The sequence below is a fragment of the Macrotis lagotis genome, chromosome 1, assembly GCF_037893015.1.
Source record: "Macrotis lagotis isolate mMagLag1 chromosome 1, bilby.v1.9.chrom.fasta, whole genome shotgun sequence".
Lineage (NCBI taxonomy): Eukaryota > Metazoa > Chordata > Mammalia > Peramelemorphia > Peramelidae > Macrotis > Macrotis lagotis.
The window spans coordinates 643588617-643607313 of NC_133658.1; positions in this window are offsets into that span (position 1 = coordinate 643588617).

Genomic DNA, 18697 nt, shown 5'->3' on the forward strand with positions numbered 1-18697 from the left:
CATTAGAAGAGGGACTTTCTTGGGTCCCAGGAAATGATGATGTGGCTCTTCTGGCACCAAACGGGATAAGAAGTAATCTAGAAATGGTTAGAAGGAGCAGGATTTTGGTGATATTGATAGACCTGATATCAACAACAGAGAAGTCTGCCATCTTCACCAGGCATCTATCTGGGATGTGGCCAGGAGTTGATGGTTGCCTCTCCTATTTCTAGTGATTCACGTGGGAACAAATGATCCCACTAGAAAGAACCTAGAAGTTATTGCTAATGATTTTGAAGTTCTGGGCAAAAAAAATCCAGGGGATCTCAATTAAGAAAAAAGATAGATAAGAAGGACTTTGAAAGTGAACAAATAACTAAGAGAATGGAATCTAAGAAAGAGATTTAGATTCTGGGACTATAGCTGAAATATAGTAATGGTGGGCTCTTGGTAAGGGCAAGAACGCTTGACCAGGGCTAATGAAAACAGATTTGTCTGGAGTCTTGCTTGAATCTAATCAAGAAAGTTTTAAGTTGAAAAGAGTCATGGTGTTAGTGGAGGTGAGGGGGATGAATTATGGGTACGACACAGAAGGAACTACTCAGTAAGATAAGACCAATAATAAAGGGAGATAATACCTAAGAATAGTGCCAGTGATAAATCACATTGCTTTGGCTATTTATATACAAATGCACAAAGTATGGATAGAAATGAAGCAAACTAGAGGTTCTAATGCAAGAAAACAAATGTTAACTCTTAAATACCACCAAGACTTGGTGAATTAGAAATCTTGGAATTTGAATAAATATACTATTCAAAAGGAATGGCATTAATAAAAATGAGAATGTAGAGTAGCATTGTTTTTTGAAAATATATATTCATTTAAGAAATCCAGAAGTCTGAGAGAGAAGCATGGTGGAGAGTGTTTGTATTAGCATCAACCTAGGTAGAAACAGAAACAAAAGTGTTATGGGGTTCTAATTGGACTAAAGGAGGAATATAACTCTTATGATTTCAATTTTCATTTTTATGCAGATGATTCTGATCCTGGAGTCAAGAGGACCTGGGTTTGAATATCTTGTCTATCTTTGTGCTTGTCTGACCTGGAGTAGTTTACTTAGCCTTCCTGAGTCTCAGTGAGAGGGCTGGATTCGATGGTCCCCAAGGTCCCTTCTAGTGCTACAATCCTATGATTTGATATATCCAGTCCCTTTCTCTCCTGAGCTACAATCCTCTATCTCCAACTGCTTATTGATCATCTCTAAACACTGAAAACTCAACATGTCCAAAACACAGTTCATTCTCTTTTCCAACAAAACCTAGTCTTCTTCCTAATCATTTATTTTTTCTTTTGATTTTTTTTGTACTTAATGGTATTTTATTTCTCCCAATTATATGTAAAGATAGTTTTAATATCCATTTTGTAAAATTTTGAGTTCCAAATTTTTCTTCCTCTTTTTCTTCCCCCTCCCCAAAACAGCAAGCATGCCTCATCTCTAATTAGCTGCCAAGGCTTGAAGATTTCACTTCTAAAACATCTCTTGCATCTGTCCCCTTCTCTCTACTCTCACACTGCCAAAATCTCATCAGTTCTAACCTGAACTAAGGTGACAGTTTCCCAATGGGTTTATCTGTATCCAGTATTTCCTCTTTCCATTCCAATCTTCACAATGAAAAATTCTAAGACACAGGTCTGGCTGTATTATCCTCCTTCTCAAGAAACTCCAATAACATGATATTGCCATTATCATACAATACAAAATCCTCTCTTTCACAATTTGCTCCCCAGTCACCATTATCCTTTTCATTCAAAGCAAACTATGCTACACACCTTCCATTCCCTCTCCTGTCTCTATAGTTTTGGACCAGCTGACTCCTTTGCCTGAAAGGGACTCCTTCCTTACCTTTGCCTCTTAGAATTTCTTTTGTTCAGTTGTTTACATCCTTGCTCAGTTTTTCCTAACCTCATTTGGGGCTTTTGTGGCAAAGATACTGAAGTGTTTTGCCTTTTCCTTCTCCAGCTCATTTTACAGATGAGGAAACTGAGGTAAACAAGGTGAGTGTTTTGTCCAGAATCTCACAGCTAATATCTGAAGCCTAGCATAGTTCAGATCTCAGTTTAGTGCCAATTCCAACCTGAAAACTTTCCTGACTCCTCCTGCTTGCAATTACCCTCCCAGCTGAAATTATCTTTGTATATTTTGAATTTAACTATATCTATATACATTGTTTTTCCCCAATAGAATATAAATTCCCTGAGAGTAAGGACTAATTTGTTTTTGTCTTTCTGTTTGTAATACTGAGCACATAGTAGGAGTTTAATAAATGCTTGTTGATGGGTTGAGTATTTAATACAAGCAGGGTATTGTAATGATGACACATGGTTTTGACTATTTACACATCTACTACTGCTTTCTGTCAAAAGCTAGGTGACTGATAACATTTATTATCAAAGATAATTATATTGATGATAATCTCATCTTTCAAAAACAAGGAAATGATAAGGGGAATTGTTATAACAGATTGCATTCTGAACAAGAAGAAACCTGTTGCCATAATGGAAGTGGAAATAATAGAAACCTTGGGAACAAGTGACTGTTACAGCACAGAATTCTTGATAGAGTAAAGGAAAGATATGCACCCCAGAGTTTTGAGTGAGAAGATTCCAAAGGCACCACAGAAAGCTCAAGTAGGATTCAATGGGGTAATATTTTAAAGGGAAAATAAGCCCAAGAGGAAAGGTGAACTCTCAAGAATGTAATTTTGAAGACACAAGGAGAAACTATTCTGATTAGGGGAAAAAACGGACTAATTGATATAGATACACATGAAACTCATTGATAAACTCAGATTTTAAAAAAAAAGGTAAAAAAAATGAAAGCAAGGGCATTTGAAGTTGAATACAAAAAAGTCCTATGGTCTTTACAGAATACTAACAAGAATGTTAGAGCCCAGTATGAGCTTCCCCAGCTTCCTTTTAAATCCCAACTAACCGCACCCCTTTTTACTGCAAGTCTTTCCTAACCCTTTTTAATCCTAGTACCTTTCCTCTGTTAATTATTTCCCATTCATCTTATATATAGTTTGTTTGTATATATTTGTTTTTGTGTTGTCGTCCCCAGCAGACTTTGAGCTCCTTGATTGCAGGGATTATTTTTTGCCTCTTTTTTGTATTCCCAGTGTTTAGTATAGTGCCTGGCTCATAGTAGCCACTTAATAAATGTTTATTGATTGATTGATTGAGCCTGACTGTGAATCTTAGAGAAAACAAAAAGGGCAGGCCCCCATGCCTGGAAAAACTCCTTCCTCATCTCCCCCTCCTACCTTTCTAGACTTCCATCAAGTGGTAGTAAAAGTCTCGCCTTAATCTTAGTTACTCCTAATTTAACCTGTCTAAATCTTTGTAAATAATTGCTTGCAGATTGTCCCTCCCCCATTATTCTGTGAGTTCTATAAGAACAAGAACTGCTTTCCTCCCCAAATTATGTTTTGTTCTTTCTTTGTATCTTAGCATGTGTAGCACATAGTAGTCATTTAATAAATGCTAGGTGACTTAACTTTTTTTTTCTTCTTTTGAAAAAAGTTATTTTGGGGGGAAGTTAGGTAGGGCAGTGGATAGAGCACTATCCCTGGAGTCAGTAGGACCTGAGTTCAAATCCAGCCTCAGACACTTAATACTCACTTAGTTGAGTGACCTTGGGCAAGTCATTTAAGCCCATTGCCTTGCAAAAAAAGAAAAGAAAGTTATTTTGGAGCAAAAGGAAGATAAAAGAATGGAAAGAACTTTTTCAGGGTGTATGAAATTATAATAATGAATAATTCTGAGAAGGCTAAACTATTTAACTTTTCTTTTGATTCTCTTTTCTCCTCCCCTCCCCCCAAATGATCTTTGGGTTGGATTGGGAAGGATAGAAGAAAATTTTTTACTAAGGAATGGAAACCCAAGATAAATGAGGAAACAGACAGTCAGAGAGCATCTAGCTGTTTTTAATGATTTCAGGTCACTATTCCCAGAAGAACTACACCCAAGTGTACTGAAATATTGTTACTAATCTTTGAAAGATTTTGGATGATGAGAGAAGTGCCATAGGATTGACAAGGGCAAATGTCCCAATGCACAAACTTTAAACCAATGAACTTCCAGGCCTAATTCATCACAAAATTTTAGGATACATTATTAATAATTCATAAAGTATATGAGCCTCTTTGGAAAGGAAGCAATGATCACTCAAAGCCAGCATGACTTCAATAAGAACAGGTTATACCAGACTAACCTCATTTCTGTTTTTTTTTTTTGACTGGGTATCTAGACTGGGAGATCAGGAAAATGTTGTTGACATGGGTATACTTAAGATTTCTTTTATTTTTTTGGAGGCTGTCAGGGTGAAGGGACTTGCCCAGGAAATATCTTAATTCAGATTTAAGCTTTGGTCCTCCCAACTCGAGGGCTGGTGCTCTACCCACTGAACCACTTAGTTACTCCATATACTTAGATTTCAGAAAAGCCTCTGTCCAAAGAGAAATCATTAATGGGTTGAAAACACCTGAGAGGAAGGTCTCTGGTGGAATATCCCTGTGCTACTGTTTAACATTTTATCAATTGCTTGGATTGTATGCTTGTTAAATCTACAGATGACATGAAACTTGAAGGAATTGCAAATACAGTGAATAAAAGAACCCAACTCTGAAAAGGTTTCAATAGGTTAATACGATGGACTGAATCAAATAAGATGAAACTTAAAAAAGAATAAATGTAAAGTTCCATATTTGGGTTTTAAAAATCAATTTTACAAATACAGGCTAGGGGACAATTATCCAAACAGAAATTAATGTGAAAGATATCTGAGGTTTTAATGGATTACAAGATCAATATAATCAACAGTGTGACATATCAACCAAAAAGTTTATGCTACTTAAATCTATAGTAAAAAGACAGGGGTCCAAGAACCAAGTATTTGAAAGTTCCACTACACTTTACCCTGGTCAGATCATATCTGGAGAACTGTGTTCAGTTCTGTGCAAGGCATTTTAAGATAATCATGACTGCAGCAGTTAGGTGATGTACCAACCCTGAAGTCAGAAGGACCTGTGTTCAAATCTGACCTTAGACCTTTACTAGCTGTGTGACCCTGGTTAAGTCACTTGACCCTGGCTGCCTCCAAAAAAAGAGAATTATAGGCAAACTATGAGAGAATTAGAAAGCATTTCATATGAAAACTGATTGAAATAATTGGAGTTGTGTAGAATGGAGATAGGACTGAACTGGTAATTGTTTGACTGGGCTCTCAGAAAAAAAAGCATACATAGATATACTTTTAAGTTTACTCTGTATTATTAACACTTTCTTAAGTCTATACAATCAATAAAACAATAACCCAAATCCCGTTGTATAGCAATTGCAGATTTTTGAGGAGTAAATGCTGACGTTGAATATTTAGCTATGGAATTTCTGAAAGAGAAGAGAAAGCTTAGGTGGGGAATCCTTTATGATTAGACATGGAATTCTATTGCCTATATTTTTAAACCCTAAGGAATATGGAGGGAAGAAATAATAAAAATCAATGGAAAATATTTGGGGCACTCTACTCTCCAAGCCACAAACTGCAAGGGGTTAATAGTAGTCTACATCATAGTCTGGATTTCTCTTTTGACGTCTATTGCCCATTCTACCTTGAAGAATTATTTTTTTATTCAATCTCTTTCTCTCCTATTGTAGAATTTTAGAGTCATTCCATTTAGAGCTAAGAACTAACCTTAGAGAACCAACTACTTCATTTTACAGATAAGGAAACTGAGATCCAAAGGATGGGGCATGATGCTTTGTCAAAAATTACTCAGCTAGCTGGCAGCAGACATGGACCCTAAATGCAGGCCCTTCCCTTTAAATTCAGTACTCAATAAACCATACTCTCCTTCAACATAAGAATGGTATTTTAAAAAAATACTAAAATCACCAATACCTATGCAATGTGTCTTAAAAGTTTTTTCAATTAACAAGCATTTACTTTCTCTTCCTTCTATAGCCCATCATTAGACAAACAAAAGCAAAACCCTTGTGACAAATGTCAGTCAAGCAAAACAAATTTCTGCACTGCCCAAATCTAAAAAGTATGACTAATGTTTTTCTGCTTTGCTTTTTAATTGATAGTATTTTATTTTTTCAATTAAAGGTATAGTTAGTTTTCAATATTCATTTTTGTAAAATTTTGAGTTTCAAATTTTTCTCCCTTCCTGCAACAGCAAGAAATCTGATAGAGGTTATACAAGTACAGTCATGTTTTATATATATGTATGTATATATATATATATATATATATATATATATATATGTTTCTATATTGGTTTTATTGTGAAAGAAGAATCAGAACAAAAAGAAAAAACCACAAGAAAGAAAAAAGCAAATTTAAAAAATGAAAATAATATGCTTTGATCTGTATTCAAAATTCCATAGTTCTTTCTCAGGATATAGATAGTAATTTCCATCGCAAGTCTTTTGGAATTGTCTTTGGTCACTGTATTGTTGAGAAAAGATAAGTCTATCACAGTTGATCATCACACAATGTTGCTGTTAATGTATACAATATTTTCCTGGTTCTGCTCAGGTCATCAATTCTTATATCTAATTTTGCCTCTTGAACCCAACATCCCAATCTAGCTTAGTGTTTTGCACATTAATAAATATTTATTGAATTGAATGTTCATAGTCAAAATTTTCAAACTGTGAGAGATGCCTTAGGGACCCTAGTCCCACCCACTTTAGAGAAGGCAACAGAGAATCCCAGCTAAATTTCACAAATGAACCAGGAGTCAGATCTCTGACTATACTAGGCTACCACTGAGGTGTTGACTGGGCTTCAATCTAGAAGGAAATAGGATGTTCTTTGGCACTTGACTTTGGAAGACTATGTTCCCAAGATCAAGGATGGATGAGTGGAGGCTCATCCAAAATTCTCCCCTAGGAGAACACAATGCCATGTCTCCTAAAAGAATTCCTAAGAGAGTCCCTGGCCTCTATTGCTACATGACCATCAATGTAATGCTTGTCTCCTCCAGGGAGGGACCTCCAGCCTCTCATAGCTACTTTACTCCAGGAAAGGAGGTACAACCTTCTCTAGGTCAATTAGTCAGTCAAAAAGCATGATTCAATGCTTACTAAATACTAGACTCTTAGGAGCAGCTATATGGTGCAGTGGATAGAGTCAGGAAGATCTGAGTTCAAATCCGACCTTAGACACTTATTAGCTGTGTAACCCTGGGCAAGTCATTTAACTTCTATTTACCTCAGCATCCTCATCTGTAAAATGGAACACAATGGAGAAGAAAATGGCAAACTATTCCCGTATCTTTGTCAAGAAAATCACATGGAGTCATGTAGAGACAGGCAAGACTGAACAACAACAGCAACATGCCAAAATGGGCATATAAAGGAAAGGCAAAAATAGTTCTTTTCTAATAGTTCCATTTTAATGGAGGTAGGGCGAGATATGTTGAATACACAACAGGGTAAGTTAGGGATAATCCCAGAGAGCAAAACCTAATCATTCAGAAGACTAGGAAAGGTTTCTTGTACATGGATGGATTTTAGTTGAGGCTTAAAGGAAGCAAAGGAGGGAAAGAAGTCTAAGTCTGGGAATTTATTATTCTCAGAGTACTTAGTATGATGCCATGGGAAGAACAAGCACTCTGAAGTCATGGGACCCAGGCTCAAATTCTATCTCTAAAACAGTGGAGAAAGCATTGAACCTGAAGTCAGGAAAACCTAAGTTAGAAATTGGTCTCAGAAACCAGTTGTGTGACTTTGGGAAAATCACTTCACCTCTGTTTCTCTCAATTTCCTCATCTGTAGTATGGGGATAGCAAGAACTCCTACCTTCCATGGTTGTTGTTAGGATCAAATGAGATAAAAATTGTAAATACTTAGTATAATGCTGGTTTCCTATCCATGTGACTATGGACACTTCCCCTCCCAAGGCCTGTTTATAAAGAGAGGTTTTGGTTAGACAGTCTCTTGAGTTCTCTTTAAACTTTAGATCCATGATCCTACAAATTCAGCTGGAAAACACTGCTGTGTATACAGTTAGAGTAGAATGAAAAGGAATAGAATGCTGAGTTTTGTAATCAAAGGCTCTGGATTTATTTCCCAGCTCTGTTCTTTACTATTTATGAAAGCATGGACATAGTGTCTCATTTCTTCAGGCCTCAGTTTCCTCATGTGTAAAATGAAGGTTAGCCACTAAGCTACCATTCATCTAGAAACCTATGGTCCTCTCAGTAATATAAATGGCAGCTTTCCTTGGCCTATATGGGAAGGGGGGGGGACTAGGAGAAGCACGCATACATTGGCTTCCCCATCAGTGTGGGATCTGAGGGAGCATCATCACCTCCGACAGGAATCCACTGAGCTATGGTTGGCAGTCTAAGAGAAGATGTCACTCTGTCCCCTGTCTCTACCCACCTGCAGGCTTGTGCCCTAGCCTTCCTTTGGCCTTGCCCTTCTGAGCAGCATTGGGTTTCAGTCTAGCTCACTCTCTCTGCTTGTTGGAAAGGAGAATTGATGACAACATCAATAATACGTCTTGTATACAAGCTACGCTGCCAACAAGCCCAAGTGTTGTGGATAAATCATCAGCTCCCAGTCCTGGTAATTGCTCTGTAAACCAAAAGGAATTACATTTCTTTCAACAACACCAGTGCCTCCTTTCTCACTCCCGTTCCCAAGACAGCCTGAAAGGGAAGCTGGTGGATGCCAGTTCTAGTCCTTATTTTGTCACTAACCAGTTCTGCAGGTGAAAAAAAGTCCTAGAGTGGGACTCTGGAGGCTTGAGTGTTAATCTTGCCTCAGTCAACAATACTGTGTGACCTTGAGCAAGTTACTTCTCTTGGGGGCCTCACTTTCCTCACCATAGGACAGCTAGGTGGCACAATGGATAGAGCTCTGGACTTGGAGTGAGTAGGTCAGGAGTTCGAATCCAGTTGAGACACTTGACTCTTACTAGCTGTGCAACCTTAGGCAAATCATTTAACCCTGATTGCCTGGCATCCAGGGCCATCTCTAGTCATCCTGATTCATATCTCGTCACTGGAGCTCTGGAGGAGAAAGTGAGGTTGGTGACTTAGCACAGCACCCCCTCACTCAAATTCAATTCATGTGCTTGTCATGGCATCACCTTTGTGATGTCATGACCTTCTTTGAAAATGAAGGACCACTTCTGTGGGGGGGGGAGCAAGATTAGGGGAAAATTGTAAAATTAAAAAAAAATCTTTCTAAAAGTAAAAAAAAAGAAAATGAAGGACCAATGTTATTCTCCTCACTTATAAAAAGGGGGGGGGGGGGAGTTGGACTGAATGAGCCTTAAAATTCTTTCCATCTCAGCCTTTCCCCTTTATTCATCATTATTGCCTCATAGATACACACTACAACTTACCTCACATGCCATTTTTTCCTTCTTAAAAACATTTTCTTTTTTATTATTAATTTAACAATCATCAGCAAATAGCAACATTCCAATAAAACAAAGAATAATGAAGAGGGTTGTATGCAAAAGTATGAATTTCTCTTACATATAGTTTACTTTACAAAAAAAAAAGTGAATATTACATTTTACGAGCTAGAAAAGCAATTGCTCTGTTTGTTTGATAAACATGCCATATTCATACACAAACTACTTACAAAGAACTATAGCCTTCATAGTCTCCTAGATTTAGAGTCGAAAGGGAGCACAATATTTATTGACTTCGGACCCAGGCTCTCCACTGAATCCTCAGGACCAGAAGAGTCAAACATAGAGCACAGCCTGAACAAGATCAAATTCTAATTCCCATTTGATTTTAATGTGTTGATTTATTATTTAAAAAATACAGACTTGGTTTTCTAAGTCAATATGCAGTCATGGGAATCTTATGTCTTGTTTATTGAAGGCTATTTTGATGTGAGTTGACAGCACTGTCCTGGATCATGATACCTCAATTTACCTCACAAAAGGTGATCTACTGAAATTCACCCCAATATGGAAGTCAGGTCTTCCCCATAAAAAATGTATTGAGTTCCGATTGTCTATACATATATATACCAGTATGTGATGTGATATACTCAGCTAGATGGTTCAGTGGGTAGATTGCTAGACTTGGAATCATGATAGACCTAAGTTCAACTCTGGCCTCAGCGATTTACTAGTCATATGACTATAAGCAAGTCACTTAACTTTTATTTGCCTCAATTTTCTCAACTATAAAATAGGGATAATAGCAGTGTCTCAAATGAGACATTTGTAAAAGGCATAGTACAGTTCCTGGAACATAGTAGGCACTAGATAAATATTGGTGTCTTGGAGGGACATGGCCATCTAAGCCTCATGATCCAAATGGGAAAAGGTGGGGAGGATGGAGGCAGGGTTCCCTGGTCTATATCCTGATTTCTAGCATAATGACTAACTGGTTGTGTGATTATAAGCAATTCATTTCACCACACTGGGTCTCAGTTTCATCAGCTATAAAATGGGTATGAGTACACACAGATTCATATACTACACCACACACACACACACACACACACACACACACACACATTGACACACATTTAGAAGACTAAAGTTTTCTTTCTTCTCCAGCATTCAAAGCTTACAGGATTATACTATCATTTATCACCTGAGTGACCTGAGCTAACTCCTTGAGCCTTTCTAGGTCTCAGTTGTTTCACTTGTAGAATGAAAGGGTTTTCTAGATGATTTCCAGGGTTTCCTTGAGCATGAAAGCTATGATACTACTGTGAAAATCCTTTCTATTTCCTTCCTTCCTTCCTTCCTTCCTTCCTTCCTTCCTTCCTTCCTTCCTTCCTTCCTTCCTCCCTCCCTTCCTTCCTTCTCTCCTTCCTTTCCTCATTCCTTCCTCTTTCCCTTCTTACCTTCCTTCTTTCTGTCCTTCCTTCCCTTCTTCCTTTCTTCCCTCCATCCTCCTTCTTTCATTTTTTTCATCCTTTTCTTCCTTTCTTCCTTCCTCCCCCCTTTCCTCCTTCTTTCTTCCCCCACCCCATGAATTCATCACTCCTCCCCTTTGCTCCTTGGAATAAACCCTTAGTCCTCTGGAATCTCAAGAGACCCATTCCACATCTAGCTTTTTTTGATCTCCTTCCCCTACTCTATCATTAGGATTGCCTTGATTACTTTGCAGCTGTTTTGCAGATATTTTCTATGTGCTTATTTAAATGCATGTTCCCCACCCCCCATATCAACTCCTGGGCCAGGACCTAGCCCAAAGTCTGGCACAGGGTTGGCACTTAATCTTCAACAACTGTCCCTAGGCTGGCTCCTTCATAGGTCTAATAAGCCCAGTCATATTTGGTGCTTCCATTCAAGCAATGGTGGAACTGATACTTGCTGGGTGTGCCATAGAGAAGATACCTTGTCAGGTTGGGGTGGCACTAGTTGGACTCTGAGATCCACCATTGAGATTATTTCCATCCAAGATGGTTAGGGGATAGATAGGTGACACAGTGGATAGAATACTAGGCAGAGTCAGGAAGACCTAAACTCAATTCTGGCCTCAGATGTTTACTAGCTATGCAAATATGGATGAGTCACTTAATCTTGTTTGCCACAGTTTCCTTATCTGTAAAATGAAATGGAGAAAGAAATGGCAAACCAGTCCAGTATCTCTGTCATGAGAAAATCAAATGGGATCATGGGAAAGACACACATGACTTAAATCAACAACAAAAAAGTTGTTTTGTGGTTATAAGAGAATATCAACTAGACTAGGGTGGGAATGAGAACTAAAGAAGGGAGCCATCCCAGATTGATGTGAATTATTAACTCACTTATGTTCTTTGGATCCTTTTGGGGCCCTTTCATAATAACTTAGTCTTGAATCAGGAAGGGGCTGTAGGCCTTTTCTGTCTGAGCTGACAGTTATTCCCAGTGTAGATGGGGCAATATGTAGATTTGCACTCAGGAGAGGGGGTAGCACAATCTGGGTAGCTAATATTTATTATAAGACAGTATGGTACACTGGACTTGAAGTCAGGAAAATCTGGTTTGAAATTATACTCCTTTGTACCTCAGGTCTCTCCTCTGGCAAAAATGAGTGATGGCTGAGGTCTCTTCCAGCTCTAAGTCTATGACCCTATAATCTGTAATGCTAGAAGAATTGGCTAGCTATAGTGATATCAAGGGACAGAACAGGAATAAGGTGTAAGCATCTCAATCAAAGAGAATTCAAACTCATTTCAAAGTTACCAGGATAGAATTGTTAATGTTAATGGATTATAAACTCAATGCCCTAGGAACAAGGTAAAGATTCCCTGAAGGAAGGCAGGGTTGGCATCTCAGGATATATATAAAAGTTGGCATCTTGGGGCAGAGATGGACAGATGTGCTATTATCAGGAACATGAAGGTCTATCTCTCTTGCTCTTGCCAAGAGAGGATACATTATCTCTGGACTCAGGCAGTTTGGCTAGGGTCTCAGTGCTGGCATTGAGTGGGTACCACCCCACATTCTGGGATTCATTGAAAGGAGAGTGAGATGGGCAAAGATGGCAGTCATTCAACTGGGCCTGGGCCTGCTCTGTTGCTTGGGAGTGGGGCCAGGTGAAAAGAAGGCCATGGTTGGATTGCCAGAAGCCTGTTGGCATAACTGTTGGTAGGTGGGAGGAGGAGGACACAGTGCAGGGAAATGGTAAGGAGAAAGGAGAGCAGATTATGGGAACCTCTGACCTGGGCCAGTCCCAGGCTGGAATTAGGGTTTAAAGCTTTACCATTGCTTCCTAGCTTTTCTAAGGTCACTTCTGGTATTAGAATTTACACTTCTATGAGTTTTGCATCCTATAGATCTTTAGGCTCAGCACCCTACCCACAAATCTTTTCTAGCAGATCTCCTCCCACCTCCAAGAATTTTAGGTGAATAGATGGGGAAAAATAGGTAGATGTGGTAACTGACCCTGACTGAACAAAATAAGGAGAAGAATGGGAAAGATCTTAGTGTTTCAGGAGAGGAAGAGGAGCTAGCAGTCTTGCTACTGAGCTTGCTGCTAGTCTAGGGCAGTGATTTGGGTTCCTCCTGCTCTGTGCTATTCCTCATGACTCTTCTCCAAAACAGGTGTTTTTTTTTCAGGAACTGCAAGTTCTACAGACTGTCATTCCCTGATGCCAGATGGGGGTATTGAATGCAGAACTCAGGAGGCTGGGGTTGGATTTTTACCACTGCAGTTCTTATATTAGGGACTGTAAGTGACTTGGACATTTATATAGATCTTTGGAATTGTGTTCTTCATTTGAAACCCTTGGTTTTCTTCTTTTGTTATTATTATTATTATTATTATTATTATTATTATTACAACTTTCCTCTGCCATATAATAAATTGAGTTCCTGTGAAAATCCTGGGGTTGAGATGCAGGATATATACTTTCCCTAGTTTCTTGGGAGGAGGAAGATGTAAGCCAAGAGGAATGAGAAAATCTGAAGTAGATTCAGAGCCTTCATATGATGAAAATCTCTGAAATGAGTTACATAAAGAAAACAAAAAGGCATGGATTTGCTGAGTCTACAGAACATGTCAAAACTGGGGGCTGTTTTAACTTGGAGAGGCCCTATTTCTCTTCCTCTGGGTCTGAGGAACCCTTAAAGGAACCATCAGACTCTCGCTCCCCTAGCTGGCCTTTGCCAAGTTCTTCCATAGGCTTGCCTTCCAGTCATGTCTTAGAGAGGCAGTATGGTTCCTAATCTGTTCCACCATTTTGAGGTACACACTTACCATATATATATTTGCTGGGTCCTCTAACATACTGCAATCATCTTGAAGGCAGGGTCTGTTTAATTTTTAGTTAAGTAGGTAATTAATAAATGTTTGAGGGTTGATTAATCTATTCTAACTTTCATTTTATAGAAAAGAAACTAGTCTAGGGGGGATGACTTTTCTAAGGTCACAAAGCTGGCACTTGACTTCTTGACTTGAAGTTCAGGATCCTTGCCATTATATCATGTTGCCCACTTAAGATATACAACCAGCAAGGTGTCCCCAGGGGAGAAATTTCATTCAAAACCTTATGTTACAATTGAATAACATAAGCACTCTAGAGATAGGAACTTCTTTAGACCAAGGGTCCTTAGCCTGCGTCTGTAGATCGATTTCAGGGGGTTCTTGAATATGGATAGGGAAAAAATATTACACCTTTAATCTCACTAATCTTTAACTGAAATTTAGCATTTCTTTCAATTAAGATGTTGGCAACGGGGTGGCTAGGTGTCACAGTGGATAGAGCACTGGCCTTGGAGTCAGGAGTACCTGGTTTCAAATCTGGTCTCACACTTAATAATTACCTAGCTGTGTGGCCTTGGGCAAGCCACTTAACCCTGTTGCCTTGAAAAATCTAAAAAACAAAAAAGATGTTGGCAACACATTAGTATTCTTCAGACTTCAAAGGGGTTGACACAAAAAAAGGTTAAGAACTTCTACTCTAGATTCATCACAAGAATACAAAAAATATTAACCTCCAGGAAGAGTTGGGTAATTGCCCCCCATCTGCTTCATTACATTCCCATCCCCTTCCTTCCTTGTCCTTTGTACCTTCTCTGATCCCATCCCCCCAATAATTTTCATTTCTTGCTTTAAGAGATCTAGGAAACTGGGCTGAAGATCAGCTTCAAGGAGAATGCTCCCGAAGATTCGGTATCGGTGTGTGCGGGGCTGTCCTGGTGTCTGCCTCTATAAAGGTGTCAGGGCTAGCCAGGTCATAATAGAGAGACTGCAGGGGGAGTTTCTGCACCATCTCTTTCTGTTCTTATTCTACATGATCTAGGACAACCGGAGAACAAAGGGGAGATGGGAGCCGATCCCAGGGTCTTGGAGGGGTTAAAGAATGGAGCAGCAGTGGCCTGCGACCTGGCAATTCACTGACCTGAGACTGGGCTACCTTTCCTGGACCATCTCCAGCATAGTCCTACTCAGGTACCCTCTCCCATCCCACCAGCCTAAGGATGAACACTACCACTCTCACCTCTCACCCCACTACCAGAAAACACACCTGGATATCTTTTGTTGTCACATGGTTCATCTCCTCGTTCCTGCTGGAGGGCGGTGAAGCCTTGTGCGACGTGGGTGGGTCAGATCTGTGGGTGTGAAAACAGAATGGTAACCATCCCAGCTGGACCTGTTTAGTGTCTGTCTTCCTCCTCTGACTCAGGGCAGCATGTCTACTAGAAGGACCTAGGAAAGGGTTCCATGCATTTCCACAGATGGTAGATGGGACCCTGAGTCTTTACACCTAATGTGAGAAGTGCTGCTGTTCATATGGGTGCAAAGTCCACCCCTGCCCCTTTAGTACTTCTCAGGAATGGAAGGAGGCAGGAAGAATAAGGGTAGAGAGTCCATGCTTTAGGGGATGGAGCAGTGTATGGAACTATGTTGGCACTGATTTGGAGGCTGGGCAGAACTTACAAGTCGCTGTCCATGTCTGGTTGACTTTTGGGCTGGAGTCGGTAGAATAGGAAGAGTGCCCCAGCAGCTCCTATGGACACCAAGCTCCCCAGGATAACAGCCAGTCCTCTGGGGCCCCCAAGGGGCTTATCTGGAACCAAGACATAGATGTAAAGAGGGGGAAACACCCACAGTCAAAGACTCAGAGAGATAGTAAGTGAAATTCAGAGACAGAGGGTTAGAGGAAAAAGACAAGTAGCACAGGGACAGAGAATGAGTCAGAGATAAGAAGTCAGAGAATCAGATATAGAACAAGACAGAGAAAGGGAGAGAGAAACAGAAAGTCAGAAGCAGTCAAGATGGGGGGGAGTAGAGAGAGGGAAGGAAAGGAGAAATTCAAATAAGGTTCTTTTTCCATCATGCTCCAGGACTTGGAGTTCCGGAGTACTCGTGTGGGGCCCAAGGAATCTGAATTGTTAATAGTCCCTATCCCTGTCTCAGTCCTTGGACCTGGGATCCAGTTGCATGAGGGCCAAGGAATGAGGGGCAAGGAGAACAGAATCTATGACTCAGAGCTGGCTGGCTTCCTCACCCCCTCACCCTATTCCTGGCCCTGCAGGAGTAAAGGAATATAATTTCCTTACCTTCCTACCTAATTAAACTGGCAAATGAACTAATTGGTACTTGGTCCTCCCAGATCTGGAAAGGGGAGAGAAGCAGAAGTAGATGGAGATAAGGAACAACAATGTGGAGGAGGATAACTGGGACAAGTTCCCCCAAAGGAGTCTTGCTAATACCCTCCAACAAAGGGCCAAAGGTCAGAGGGATCAGTCTTAACAGATAACCAAGAATATCTCTCAACAAATCTGGTCCTTGCCAGAGCTATCCAGAAAAGCTTTAACTAGCGTAAGGGTGAACTCTGCTTTATCCCAGGATACTCATGTCGTGATTCAAGAACAAACAACAACAACAACAGCAATAATTGATAGGGAATAGGCATTATTCCTGAAATTGTGTGCTTCTTGGCTTCTCCCACAAGTCCCAAGGAGACAAGGAACAGACAGACTACTCTCTCTGTAACACTATACCCAGGGTCAGATGGTTCTCTGCCAAGGTTTCCAGCAAAGAAAAAAAATTGTATTGTTTGCCTCTGCTCAGGCCAGTCAGGATGTGGGAAAGGGAAAGGTGATGGTGGGGAGAGAGCTAAGACTTGCCCTGAGAATTAGGGCAGGTCCCTCAGCCTCTCTGGGCCTTAGGCCAGGAAACACCCAACGTCTTGTTAGAACTGAATTTGGGGATATTTATTTCACTCTATGGTCATATTAAACACATCCATCTACCACCTTGTCCTGACCAGGACTTCTATCCTCTTCAGCTTGATGGAGATCTTATAGAACCTATTGCTAGTTGTGTGCTCTTTTCTTATGAGCCTATGTTCCTGTTGCCCCCACTAATCAGGAACTTCTTTCAGGCAAGGATTATAGTTTGTTCATTTTTGTATAACTTCCACATTCAAAGCTTTTGGTTGATGTTTGATGAATGAATATATGAATGGCATCAATGGAGGCAGGTATAATCCCTATGCCCTATCTCTATTTTGTGACATTTGGAAAACCCCAGTTGAAACAGACAAAAGAGCATATCATAAAGCAACCTTTGTCTCTCCCTCTCCCTTTCCCTCTCCCTCTCCCTCTCCCTCTCCCTCCCCTCCCCTCCCCTCCCCCTCTCCCTCTCCCTCTCCCTCCCCCTCTCCCTCTCTCCCTCTTTTCTCTTTCCCTTTTCCCTCTTTCCCCTTCCCTCTTTTCACCCTTTCTCTTCCCCACCTCTCACTCTCTAGTTCACACACACACACACACACACACACACACACACACACACACCTACATACACATATATAGAATTAATCCTAGAGCACCTGAATTGAGACACTAAATTACAGTTTGCAATAAACATCATGGAACTCAATTTTCCAACATGCAAAATTTGCCTTCACTTGCATCTCATTTTGCTTCCTCCCTCCTTCCCTCCTTCCCACTCTACTGACTGAACAGCAACCTGCATTAAACCAATAAGCCAGTTTGATTCCTTTTGATTCAGAAGCTAAGATAATTTTTGTCTGCAGTTACCAGCCTTTCTGGCCCTGGATAATACCTGAAATACCAACCAAGAAGGAAAGTTCTGTTCCTCACCCCCTTCCAAGGAAAGGATAGTTTGAACCATAGGAACTAAATTATCAAAGTTGTCAAAATGGGGAGAGAGGCAGCAGATAAAGTGCCCTTCATTACTCATACCAGATCTGAACTCCTCATCAGCTAAGCTCCCCATCTCACCACCCTCCCATCCAGTTTGATGAATATGTTTGTAGGTTAGAAGAATGGCAAAGAAGTAAATGTCATGAAATAACAACAAAGAACCTTCCTTTTGTACTCTGCTATTTATGACTAGAGATGTTTACTCATCAAAGGTGCTTTTTACTGTCATATAGGATATTCAGTGTAGAGTCAAAATCAATGAAATAATTCTTTCAGGGTAGATGATTCCAGTCAAACTGGTCTGTGTTATCCTGGCTACAGACCTAGTCTTATCCTCTCCAGACATCTCCTCAGAGCTTTGCCAGGGTAGACATCTTGTCATTTTCTGAATCTCCAGACAAGGGGTTACCAAAATGGAGGATTGTGCCCCATGGTGGGTTCTGGCAAGGTACCAAGGGGGCCGGGGTCTGTCCTCTCTCTCTCTCTCTGTCTCTCTGTCTCTCTCTCTCAGTCTCTGTCTCTGTCTCTCAGTCTGTCTCTCTGTCTCTGTCTGTCTGTCTGTCTTTGTCTGTCTGTTCCTCTCTCTCTCTCTCTCTCTCTCCAAAAGGTGTGCTGAATCCCACATTCCTGGCAGTAGCTAATCATTGGGATTATCTCCAACATAACCACACCTAGACTACTTCATTTGTCACCCCAAACTGCCCCCCTCCTCTCCCATCACCTGTCCCTGACTTCAGTCATTAAAGGCTTTTATACAAGCTACCTAACCACTGTCTGCATACTCACAATGGCAACTGCATAGGTACCAAATGGAAAATTCTGACACATGCTCCCCCCAAGCATACCTGCCTTCTGTCTCCAGATCTTGTGCTTGTGGTATGCAATCTTAGGAGGGTGGGCTCTGTGCTCAGGGCAATGAATGATGAAGAAGAGTCTAAACTATAAAGGTGAACCCCAAATTTGTAAGCATCTCTTCCCCCTACTCCTTTTTTGTTTTGCATTGGACCAAATGAATCGCATAGTAGGAAATGTAGATAATTCACAAATTAAAAAAAATG